This window comes from Mus caroli, unplaced genomic scaffold, assembly GCF_900094665.2.
Source record: "Mus caroli unplaced genomic scaffold, CAROLI_EIJ_v1.1 scaffold_13933_1, whole genome shotgun sequence".
Lineage (NCBI taxonomy): Eukaryota > Metazoa > Chordata > Mammalia > Rodentia > Muridae > Mus > Mus caroli.
In genome coordinates, this window is record NW_018389725.1 from 19,013 (window position 1) to 31,580 (window position 12,568).

At 39.2% G+C, this 12,568-nt stretch overlaps 1 pseudogene; it reads left to right on the plus strand.

Annotated features, from left to right (window-relative positions):
- The first annotated feature begins 1,256 nt into the window (after positions 1 to 1,256).
- Positions 1,257 to 2,234, plus strand: LOC110288264 (annotated as a pseudogene).
- The last annotated feature ends 10,334 nt before the right edge of the window (positions 2,235 to 12,568 follow it).

The following is a 12,568-nucleotide window of genomic DNA, read 5'->3' on the forward strand; positions in this document are numbered from 1 at the left end:
TTTTCAAAATAATATTTTGTTTTTTATCATTATGTTGAGTAGTGTGAAAATATATCAACATTATATGAATTAATTTGTGGGTCATATTTCATTCACTCTTTTTAAAAAAATTTTAATTTGCTTGTTTTTTATTCATTAATTTATTTAATGTATGTGAGTACACTGTAGCTGTCTTCAGACACAGCAGAAGAGAGCATCTGATCCCTTTACAGATGGTTGAGAGCCACCATGTGGTTGCCTTGAATTGAACTCAGGATGTTTGGAAAGCAGTCAGTGCCCTTAACCACTCAGTGACCTTCTCCATTCCTAATTCACATTCTTCTATAAAACACGGATCTTAATTTTGTATTTCATTTTTAAAGATTTCTTTCTTGATTTTTATTTTATGTGCACTGGTGTTTTGCCTTCATATATGACTGGGCAGGTCCAAATCCCCTGGAACTGGAGTTACACACAGTTCTAAGTAGCCATAACAGTGGTAGAAATTGAACACAGGTCATCTGGGAGTGCTCTTAACTGCTGAGAAATCTCTCCAACACCTGATCAAAATTTTTAAAGATACACTTATTTTATTTTATGCCTATTACTGTTTTTGCTTGTTTGCATGACTAGAAATACATGAATAAAGTGCCACAAAGCTGAGTAGAGGTCATTAGAATGAAAATCATCTCTCCAACACAAATTTGTATTTCTTCTTTTTTTTGTTTTTGTTTTTTTTTTTTGTTTTTGTTTTTTCAAGACAGGGTTTCGCTGTATAGTCCTGGTGGCCTGTAACTCACTCTGTAGACCAGGCTGGCCTTGAACTCAGAAACTCTGCCTTCCAATTTCTTAACACACTGTTATAATGTGAGGGATGATGTCAGTACTCATAAAGCAAAAATGCACTCCTGTCTACAAACATTCATCTATACATAGGCAGAGCCCATGCTGTGTTAAAATGTGTGTCATCCTGTTGAACAACAGATATACAGTTGCATTACACACACACACAAATATACACACACACACACACACACATACACAAACACACACACACACACACACACTTACATCATGAGTGAAGGGAAAGGAAAGTAAGTGTGAAGTTGATATTCTGGATCAATGTTCATTCATTGTTTTCCAGAAAAAATCTCCTGTAGCTTGTCAAAACAGTGCCAGATTTAAAAAAAAAAAAAAAAAAAAAAAAAGACTCCAAATAAATTGAAAATCTCAGATAATTGAGAAGATTCTTGAACACAGCACTGTCCAACCTGATCATTACACCACTGTGCTATGAAGATACCTCCACATTGTCTCAGAATGAAACCCTGAAAACCATGGAAGTGTTGGCTCTTCACATCCTTTTGCTTTGCCAGGTTGTGGTTGGGACTGTGGGCAACATCCTTCTGTTTGTCCATAATTTCTCTCCAATATTGAATGATTCCAGACTAAGACCCATACATGTTATTCTAATCAATTTGGCTGTAGCCAATGCATTCATGCTCCTTCTCTTGACATATTCACATGACATGATTGATTTTGTTCCAAAGAACCCTCCAACTGACCTCAAATGCAAACTTGCACACTACTTTCACATGGTGGCTTGAGGCACAAACATGTGTTCTACCTGTGTCCTCAGCACCTACCAATTTGTCACTCTTGTTCCTGGTAACTGGGCTAGGGTCATGTTCAGAGAAATATCCCCCAAGGTTACAGTTGTTGGTTGTTCAGTGCTTTAAATAATGTTCACCTCCCAATGAATGTCAGTGGTCCCAAAAAATCACACAATGACTCTGATTCTCGAGGCAATTGGATATGCTCCATCTCTCTGGTCAATGTAGACATGAATGTCTTGCCGTTTTCCCATGACATCATATTCATTGGCATCATGGTCTGGACCAGTGTCTCCATGGTGATTCACCTAAATAGACACCACCAGAGAATGCACTACATACATAATCCCAATCAGAGCAACAGAGGCCATGCTGAGACCAGAGCAGCCCACACCATCCTGATGCTGGTGGTCACATTTGTGAGCTTATATATTCTAAATTGTATTTGTGTTTTCTTTCATATTTCCTTTGTGGAATCTCGGCTCTGGTTGAGGAATGTAATAGAATTTCTGGCTCTGAGCTTCCCCACCATTTCTCCTTTACTGTTGATCTTTAGGGATCCTAGGGCATCCTTGTTCTCTGTACTTCAATGTTGGGCTTGAAATCCATGTGACTGGGAAAGTCATTACAGAGGAACAGTAAAGTCAAAACATGTCCAAACCCTGAAAATCTCATCCTGATACCAACAGGAGTAGGACTGAACCTGCCATACTCTAGGACTGCATCTACCCACACACAGAGCCAGTCCATCCCCCAGGTCTGACACCCTGAGGTAGTCATGTAGCCTAGTGGCCAGGATGCAGGGTAAACTTCCTATCTCATCTTATAAGAACAGGTCCAGCTAGCACCGGGTATTCCTAAGAATGCAAATGAAGCAGTCCCAGCAACATGGCCACTGCCAATGATATAGACTCTCTACAAGGGTTATATAGACCATGCCACCCCCAATAAAGGTGTCTGTTTCACTGAAAACCATTTTGAGAGAGGCTGTTTCTCCTGGACTCAACACTGGCTGAGATTCTGCTAACATGCCTGCACAAATAAGCCTGTTTATCAGTTTTATAAAGAACAGCTTCTTATTTTTGAAATAGTTTTCTATCCAGCCAATTTGCAGAAGTTATTTATCAGCCATAGGTGTTCTAATATATAATTATGTATTGCCTTGAAAAGAGAATTGCTCTTTTCAAGAGGGTTTCTAATATATATACTATCATGTCATCTATGAATGGTGATACTTTGACTACTTCCTTTCCAATTTGTATCCCATTAATTTCCTGTTGTTCTCTTATTGCTCTGGTTAAGACTTCAAGAACTGTATTGAATAGAAAAGGAAAGAGTGGGCAGCCTTGTCTTTTCCCTGAATTTATTGTTATTGCTCTAATTTTCTCCCAATTGTTGTTAGTTATTAGCTTTCTGTATATTGCTTTTATTGTTTGGTGTATGTGCCTTGTATTTCTGAACTCTCTAAAACTTTTAACATAAAGGAGTGTTTGATTTTTTCAAAGAAATTCTCACCATCAAATGAGACGATCCTGTGAATTTTTTTTCTTTCAGTTTGTTTCTATGGGAATTGCATTGATGAATTTATATATATTGAGTGATCCTTGCATCTACAAGATGAAGCCTAATTGATCATGGCGTTGAATGTCTTTCATGAGTTTTTGGACTTGATTTGTGAGTATATTCTTGAGGAATTTTGCATTCGTGTTCATGAAAGTGGCCTGAAATTGTATACCTTTTTAAAAATGAGATATTTTCTTCATTTACATTTCAAATGCTATCCCTTTCCTACTTTTCCTCTCCAAATACCTCTTTCCTCCCCCTCCATCTGTTCCACAACCCACCCACTCCTGCTTCCTAGCCCTGTCATTCCCCTATACTGGGGCATTGAAATTCGAAAGACCAAGGGCTGCTCCTACCATTAATGATTGAATAGGCTATCCTCTGCTACATATGCAGGTGGAGACATGAGCTCTGGGGTATTGGTTAGTTCATATTGTTTTTCCTCCTGTAGGGCTGCACACCCCTTCAGCTCCTTGGGTATTTAGCTCCTCAATTGGGGACCCTATGTTCCATCCAATAGATGACTGTGAGCATCCACTTCTGTGTTTGACATGCACTGGCATAGCCTCACAGTAAACAGCTTTATCAGGGTCCTCTCAGCAAAACCTTGTTGGCATATGCAATTGTGTCTGGGTTTGGTGGTTGTTTATGAGATTGATCTCTGGGTGGAGCAGTCTCTGGATTGTCATGCCTTCAGTCTCAGCTGCCAACTTTTTCTCTGTAACTCCTTCCATGGTTATTTTGTTCCCCCTTCTAAGAAGGAATGAAGTATCCACAAGTTGGTCTTCCTTCTTATTGAATTTCATGTGTTTTACAAATTGTATCTTGGGTATTCTAAGTTTCTGGGCTAATATCCACTTATCAGTGAGTGCATATCATGTAAGATTTTTTGTGATTGGGTTAACTCACTCAGGATGATATCCTCCAGATCCATCCATTTGCCTAGGAATTTCATAAATCCATTGTTTTTAATAGCTGAGTGGTACTCCATTGTGTAAAAGTACCACATTTTCTGTATCCATTCCTCTGTTTAGGGACATCTGGGTTCTATCCAGTTACTAGCTATTATAAATAAGGCTGCTATGAACTAGTGGAGCACATGTCCTTATTACAAGTTGGAACATCTTCTGGGTATATGCCCAGGATTGGTATTGCTGGGTTTTCCAGTAGTACTATGTCCATGAAAATGTATTCTTTTGTTGAGTCTTTGTGGGGTTTATATCAGGTTGACTATGGCCTTGTCAAATGAGTTTTGCAATGTTCCTTCTGTTTCTATTTTGTGCTATAGTGTGAGGAGTATTATGATTGGCTCTTCTTTAAAGACAAATTTAGTTCTGCTTAAGGCTCTGGGCTTTTATTTTACTTGAAACTTTTGATAACTGCTTCTAATTCTTTAGTGGTTATAGGACATTTTAGTTTATTTACCTGATCCTAGTTCAACTTTGATAAATGGAGTCCATCAGGAACAACATCCAATTAACTTAGATTTTCCAATGTTGAGGAGTACAAGTTTTTAAAATAAGACCAAATGATTCTTTGGATTTTCTCCATGTCTGTTATTATGTCTCCCTTTTCATTTCTGATTTTGTTGATTTGGATATTGTCTTTCTGCCTTTTTCTTAGTTTAGCTAAGGACTTGTCTATCTTGTTGATTGCTTCAAAGAACCAGCTCTTGGATTTGTTGATTCTTTCAGTCACTTTCTTTGTTACTAATTCATTGAGTTCAGCCATGAGCTGTTATGTCCTGCCATTTACTCCTCTTGGGTGTGTTTCTATCTTTTATCTAAAGATTTCAGGAGTAATATTAAGAAGTTGCAAGTATGCAATTTCTCTAGATTCTCTATGAAGGTGCTTCTTGCTATGAACTTTCCTCTCAGCACTGCTTTCACTGTGTCCAGTTTGGGTATGTTGTGACTTCACAGAAGTAGAAAAAAAATCATCCTGAACAAGGCTATCCCAACCCAGGAAAATATGTGCCCTATGTATTCCCTTATAAGTGTATATTGGCAGTTAAGTAAAAAATAATCACACTACAAATCACAGAACTTAAGAGGCTAAGTAAGAAAAGGGGCTTAAGGGGGAGAGTGCATATTCCTGTAAAAGGGAAATAGAACAGATTTTGCAGTTGAACAATAGGCAGGTCTGCAGGGAAAATGGGGGAAATAATATGGGAGAAAGATGACTGAAGAGAGAAAGAGACAGAGAAAGAGAGAATGAGGGAGAGACACATGGAATTGTGGGCATTTGGGGAGTGATGTAGAAACCTAGTACAATGGAAAGTTCCTGGAATTTAGGAGTATGACTCTAGTTAAGACTTTGAGCAATGGATGCCTCAGAGTGTGTTCTGACAATCTTCTGTAAACAGAAAAATATCCTAGTGTTGGAACTGGTCCACCATCCCAGTTACAAAACCTTGCAAATACAACTTGTCCTCTCTTCCAGTTGTGCTGCACCAATGATGACCCAGAGCTGGTGGATGTGACCAACCAATGACTGATCTATCTTGAGGCCCACACAGCACAATGGAGTCTATGTATGACACTGCCTGGATATAGAGAAATTGGACGCTGGATACCATGAAGACCTAGTCACTACTGGCTAAAAGAAATAACCAAAGTCTAATGAACGCTTTCCTGAAGATATTCTGTGCTAACACAGTCTTTTTCCAGTATCTCCTGGTAGCACAGGCAAAGGCACATACCCAAACATTAGATGGAGCTTGGGGAACCCTGAGGAAGAAGTGGAGGAAGAACTATAGGAACCAGAGTGGCCAAGGACACCAAAAGAACATGGCCCATAAAATCAACTAAGCAAGGCTTATAGGGACTCACAGAGTGAAGTCAATCATAGATCAAGCCAGCATTGGTCTGACCTAGGACTTCTGAGAAATGTTCTTGTTCTTTAGCTTAGTATATTCGTGGAACTCCTAGGGTAGCAAGTGGGGCTGTCTCAGACTCCTTTGCCTCCTACTGGACTACCTCATCCACCCTCGGTGGGAATTAATTGTGAAATAGTTCAGTAGCAGAGATCAGTTTCTATTCATGCACATGAAACTAATTCTATTCCCAGCACCCACTTGGCAGCTAACAACTATTGATAACTACAATTTCAGAGGGCCCGATGTCCTTTGATGGCTTTCATGGGCACTACACACATTTGGTACACTGACACACATGAAATTAAAATAAATAAATCTTATTTTTGGATCTGGCACTTGAGGTTTTACTTTTTGTCTTTGAAATGCAGAACAAAGGTCCTTGATTTATAACTTACCTGCTTGTCTTTTCTCATTTCTCCTGACACTTTTCATGAAATTATTTTCTATTGCTTTATAATCTTCAGTCATTTCAATATTTGGGTTCACGGTTTTTAAAACATGTGAAAATTAGTATTTGTTTTTGCATTGTATTAAGGGCTCAAAGACTTATGTGTCAGAATCACTGATGGGAACTTCATGGAGTGTTTAGTAATGGCATGGTAATTATGAGTTATAGCAGGTCACACAGTATTATTTTATCTAAGTAGCTGTCACCATGAACAAACAAACAAGGGTAGAATCCAGGCCTTATATATTAATAGGTGGCACACATGCTGAGCCAAATTCTCTGCTGAAAACATAGACATTTTCTGCTTAGAAACAATATTCCTGAAACAAAAGGAGGTTAGGCAACTCAGCCCCCCTTTTTAAACGTCATTTCTCCACTAGATCCATGTCAATGGATTGTGACTCCTAGAGTGAAAACTAACATTACTACCTTTGAAAATATAACTCTTTCCATCTGTAATGATTTTGAAGTGCCTGGCCCAGGAAGTGGCAAAACTACAAAGTGTGGCCCTATTGGAGTAGGTGTGGGTTTTTTGGAGGAAGTGTGTCACTGTGGGCATGGACAATGAGATCCTCCTCCTAAGCACATGGGGGTCAGTCTTCTGCTAGAACCCTTTGGATGAAGAGGTAAAACTCTCAGCTCCTCCTGTACCATGCCTTCCTGGAAGATTCCATGCTCGTGCTTTAATGACACTGGGCTGAACCTCTGTACCTGTAAGCAAGCCCCAGTTAAATGTTGTCCTTATCCAAGTTGCCTTAGTCATGGTGTCTGTTCACAGCACTGAAACCTTAACTAAGATACCATTAGAGTGCACTAAACTTTGTTGTCTTTCCCAAATCCTTCTTATTTACACATTGTCATAGTTGGAACAAGCTTGTCACGGGCTCCAACTCAATTCTCAATAGAGTTAGAAAGAGCAATTCTCAAATTAATCTGGAATAAAAGAAAATACAGGATAGTGAAAACTATTCTCAACAATAAAAGAAATTCTGGGGAAAGCACCATCCCAGACATCAAGCTGTACTACAGAGCAATTGTGATAAAAATTATATGGTATTAGTGGAGTGACAGGCAAGTAGATCAATGCAATAAAATGGAAGACCCAGAAATGAACCCACACCTATGTTCACTTGATCTTTGACAAAGGAGCTAAAACCATCCAGTGGGAAAAAAGACAGCATTTTCAGCAAATGATGCTAGCTCAACCAGCAGTTAGCATGTAGAAGAATCGAATTGATCCATTCTTATCTCTTTGTACAAAGCTCAAGTCGAAGTTTACCAAGAACCTCCACATAGAACCAGAGACACTGAAACTTATAGAGGAGAAAGTGGGGAAGAGCCGTAAAGATATGGGCACAGGTGAAAATTTCCTGAACAGAACACCAATGGCTTATGCTCTAACATCAAGAATTGACAAATGGGACCTCATAAAATTACAAAGCTTCTGTAAGGCAAAGGATACTGTCAATAGGGAAAAAAACAGCTACAAACAGATTGGAAAAAGATTTTTACCAGCCCAACATCTGATAGAGGGCCAATATCCAATATATGCAAAAACTCAAGAAGAAAGACTCCAGAGATCCAATAACCCTAGTAAAAATAGGGTACAGAGCTAAACAAAGAATTTCACCTGAGGAATATCGAATGGATGAGAAGCACCTGAAAAAATGTTCAACATTCTTAGCCATCAGGGAAATGCAAATAAAAACAACCCAGAGATTCCACCTCACACCAGTCAGAATGGCTAATATCAAAACCTCAGGTGACAGCAGATGCTCGCAAGGATGCAGAAAAAGAACACTCCTCCATTGCTGGTGGTATTGCAAGCTGGTACAACCACTCTGGAAATCAGGTTGGCAGTTCCTCAGAACATTGTACATACTACTAATGGAATACACAGCTATACCATTCGTGGGCATATACCCAGAACATGTCCCAACATATAACAAGGACACATGCTCCACTATGTTTATAGCAGTTTTATTTATAATAGCCAGAAGCAGAAAAGAACCCAGATGTCCCTCTACAGAGGAATGGATGCAGAAACTGTGGTACATTTATGCAATGGAGTACTACTCAGCTATTAAAAACAATGATTTCATGAAATTCTTAGGCAGATAGATGGAACTAGAAAATATCATCCTAAGTTAAGTAACCCAATCACAAAAGAGCACACATGGTAGTCAATCACTGATAAGTGGATTTTAGCCCAGAAAATCCAAATACCCAAGATACAATTCACAGGCCAAATGAAGCTCAAGAAGAAGGAAGACCAAAGTATGCATACTTTGGTCCTTCTTAGAAGGTGGAACAAAATACCCATGGGAGGAAATACAGAGACAAAATATTGAGCAGAGACTGAAGGAAAGGCCATCCAGAGACTGCCCTATTTGCCCTATTGGATGCCACAATATGTGTATAGCTGTCTCCTGAGAGGCTCTGCAAGAGCCTGACAAATACAGAGACAGATGCTCACAGCCAGCCACTGGACTGAACACTGGATCACCAATGAAGGAGTTAAAGGACTGACACAGCTAAAGTGTTTTGCAACCCCATAGGAAGAACAAAAATATCAACCAAGCAGAATCCCCAGAGCTCCCAGGGACTAAACCACCCACCAAAGAATACACATGGAGGGACCCATGGCTCCAGCTGCATTTGTAGCAGAAGATGGCCTTGTCTGGTATCAGTGAGAGGAGAAGCCCTTGATCCTGTGAAGGCTCAATGCCTCAGTGTAGGGGAATGATAGGGCAGGGAGGCAGGAGTGGGTATGTGGGTAGGGGAACACCCTCACAGAAGCAAGGGGGTAGGATAGGGGGCTTTCAGGCAGGATCCAGAAAAAGGGATAACATATGATATGTAAAAAAAAAAGAAAATATCACTCTTCTGGTTGACGCCAGCTCCGGGTCACCTTTGGAATCAGCAGACAGTCCCATGGTACCCAGAGGACTCTCCACACGATCTTAGGATCACTGGTGAGTGGAACACAACATCGATTCCAATGCAATTGTGACGGGCCTGTGACAGCAGGAGCAAGAACATGGGAGCCTTACTTGACCAGAGGTTCGGGTTCCTTCTGATTGGTACTGGTATACCTTGTTTTTGAACAGACCATCTGCTCCATGGGTCTCAGAGTAGACACCACTTTGAGGCGCTGTAACATGCCAGGATCTTAGGATTCCAGGATCCCAGGATAACAGGAGCTTGGTCACACCAAGATCTAAGGGTCTCAGAAGAAATTTGACTGGCAAGAACTCTCACACACCCAGAATCTCAGGTTCACAGGAGCCCAGAATCACAGAGAAAGCTGGACTCTCAGTCTTTAATCAACCAGGATTATAGGAAGGACAGGCTCCAATCAGATATATTGAGGGCAGCAAGCACTTGAGATAATCAGGTGGCAGGAGGCAAGCATAAGAACAGAAGCAACAGAAACGAAGGTTACTTGGCATCATCAGAACCGAATTTTTCCACCATAGCAAGTCCTGGATACACCATCACACCAGAAAAGCAAGACTTTGACTTAAAGTCAATCTCATGATCATGATGGAGGACTTTAAAAAGGAAATACAGGAAAACACAGGTAAACAGCTAGAAGCCCTTAAAGAGAAAACACAAAAATCTTTTAGAGAGTTACAGGAAAACACTAAAAAACAGGTGAAAGAATTCAACAAAACCATCCAGGATCTAAAAATGGAAGTAGAAACAATAAAAAATAAAATCACAAAAGGAGACGACTCTGGAGATAGAAATTTCAGGAAAGAAATCAGGAACCAAAGATGAGAGCATCAGCAACAGAATACAACTTATGGAAGAGAGACTCTCAGGTGCAGAAGATCCCATAAAAAAAACATGGACACAACAATCAAAGAAAATGCAAAATGCAAAAAGATCCTAACTCAAAACATCCAGGAAACAGTGAGAAGACCAAACCTAAAAATAATAGGTAAAGATAAGAATGAACATTTTCAACTTAAAGGGCCAGTAAATATCTTCAACAAAATTATAGAAGAAAACTTCCCTAACCTAAGAAAGATATGCCCATGAACATACAAGAAGCCTACAGAACTCCAAATAGACTGGACCAGAAAAGAAATTCCTCCTGTCATATAATCAAAACACCAAATGCACTAAATAAAGATAGAATATTAAAAGCAGTAAGGGAAAAAGGTCAAGTAACATATAACGGCAAACCTATTAGAATTACACCAGACTTAGTCACAAGAGACTATGAAAGCCAGAAGATCCTGGACAGATGTTATAAAGAACCTAAGAGAACACAAATGCCAGCCCAGGGTACTATACCCAGCAAAACTCTCAATTAACATAGATGGAGAAACCAAATTATTTCATGACACAACCAAATTCACACAGTATCTTTCCATGAACTCAATCCTTCAAAGAATAATAAAGGGGAAACACCAACACAAGGACGGAAATAACACCCTAGAAAAAGCAAGAAAGTAATCCTTCAACAAACTTAAAAGAAGACAGCCACAAGAACAGAATCCCAACTCTAACAACAAAAATAACAGGAAGCAGCAATTACTTTTTCTTAATATCTCTTAATATCAATGGACTCAATTCCCCCAATAAAAAGACATATACTAAGAGACTGGCTACACAAACAGCACCCAACATTTTGCTGCTTACAGAAAACCCACCTCAGGGAAAAAGACAGACACTACCTCAGAGTGAAAGGCTGGAAAACAATTTTCNAAGCAAATGGTCTGAAGAAACAAGCTGGAGTATCCATTTTAATATTGAGTAAAATTGACTTCCAACCCAAAGTTATCAAAAAAGACAAGTAGGGCCACTACATGCACATCAAAGGTAAAATCTCCCAAGATGAACTCTCAATTCTGAATATCTATGCTCCAAATTCAAGGGCAGCCACATTCATTAAGGAAACTGTTGTAAAGCTCAAAGCACACATTGCATCTCACACAATAATAGTGGGAGACTTCAACACCCCACTCTCATCAATGGACAGATCCTAGAAACAAAAACTAAACAGAGACTCAGTGAAACTAACAGAAGTTATGAAACAAATGGATTTAACAAATATCTATAAAACATTTTATCCTAAAACAAAAGGATATACCTTCTTCTCAGCACCTCATGGTACCATCTCCAAAATTGACCATATAATTGGTTTAAAAAAAAGGCTTCAGCACATACAAAAATATTGACATTATCCCATGCATCCTATCAGATCACCACGGACTAACGCTGATCTTAAATAACAACATAAATAATAGAAAGCCAACATTCACGTGGAAGCTGAATAACACTCTACTCAATGATTCCTTGATCAAGGAAGAAATAAAGAAAGAAATTAAAGACATTTTAGAGATTAATGAATATGAAGCCACAACATACCCAAACTTATGAGACACAATGAAAGCATTCCTAAGAGGAAAACTCATAGCTCTGAGTGCCTCCAAAAAGAAACTAGAGAGAGCACACACTAGTAGCTTTACAGCACACCTAAAAGCTCTAGAACGAAAGGAAGCAAATTCACCCAAGAGGAGTAGACAGCAAGAAATAATCAAACTCAGGGCTGAAAACAACCAAGTGGAAACAAAAACTATTCAAAGAATCAACCAAACCAGGAGCTGGTTCTTTGAGAAAATCAACAAGATAGATAAACCCTTAGGTTTATCTCACTAGAGGACACAAGGACAGTATCCTAATTAAAAAATCAGAAGTGAAAAGTGAGACATAACAACAGAACCTGAGGAAATCCAAAACATCATCAGATCCTACCACAAAAGGCTATACTCAACATAACTGAAAACCTAGGTGAAATGGACAAATTCCTAGACAGATACCAGACCAAAGTTAAATCGGGATCAGAGTAATGACATAAACAGTCCCATATCCCCTAAAGAAATAGAAGCAGTCCTTAATAGTCTCCCAACCAAAAAAAAGCCCAGGACCAGATGGGTTTAGTACAGAGTTCTATCAGACCTTCAAAGAAGACCTAATTCCAATTCTCCTCAAACTATTCCACAAAATAGAAACAGAAGGTACTCTACCCAATTCATTCTATGAAGCCACAATTACTCTGATACATAAACCACA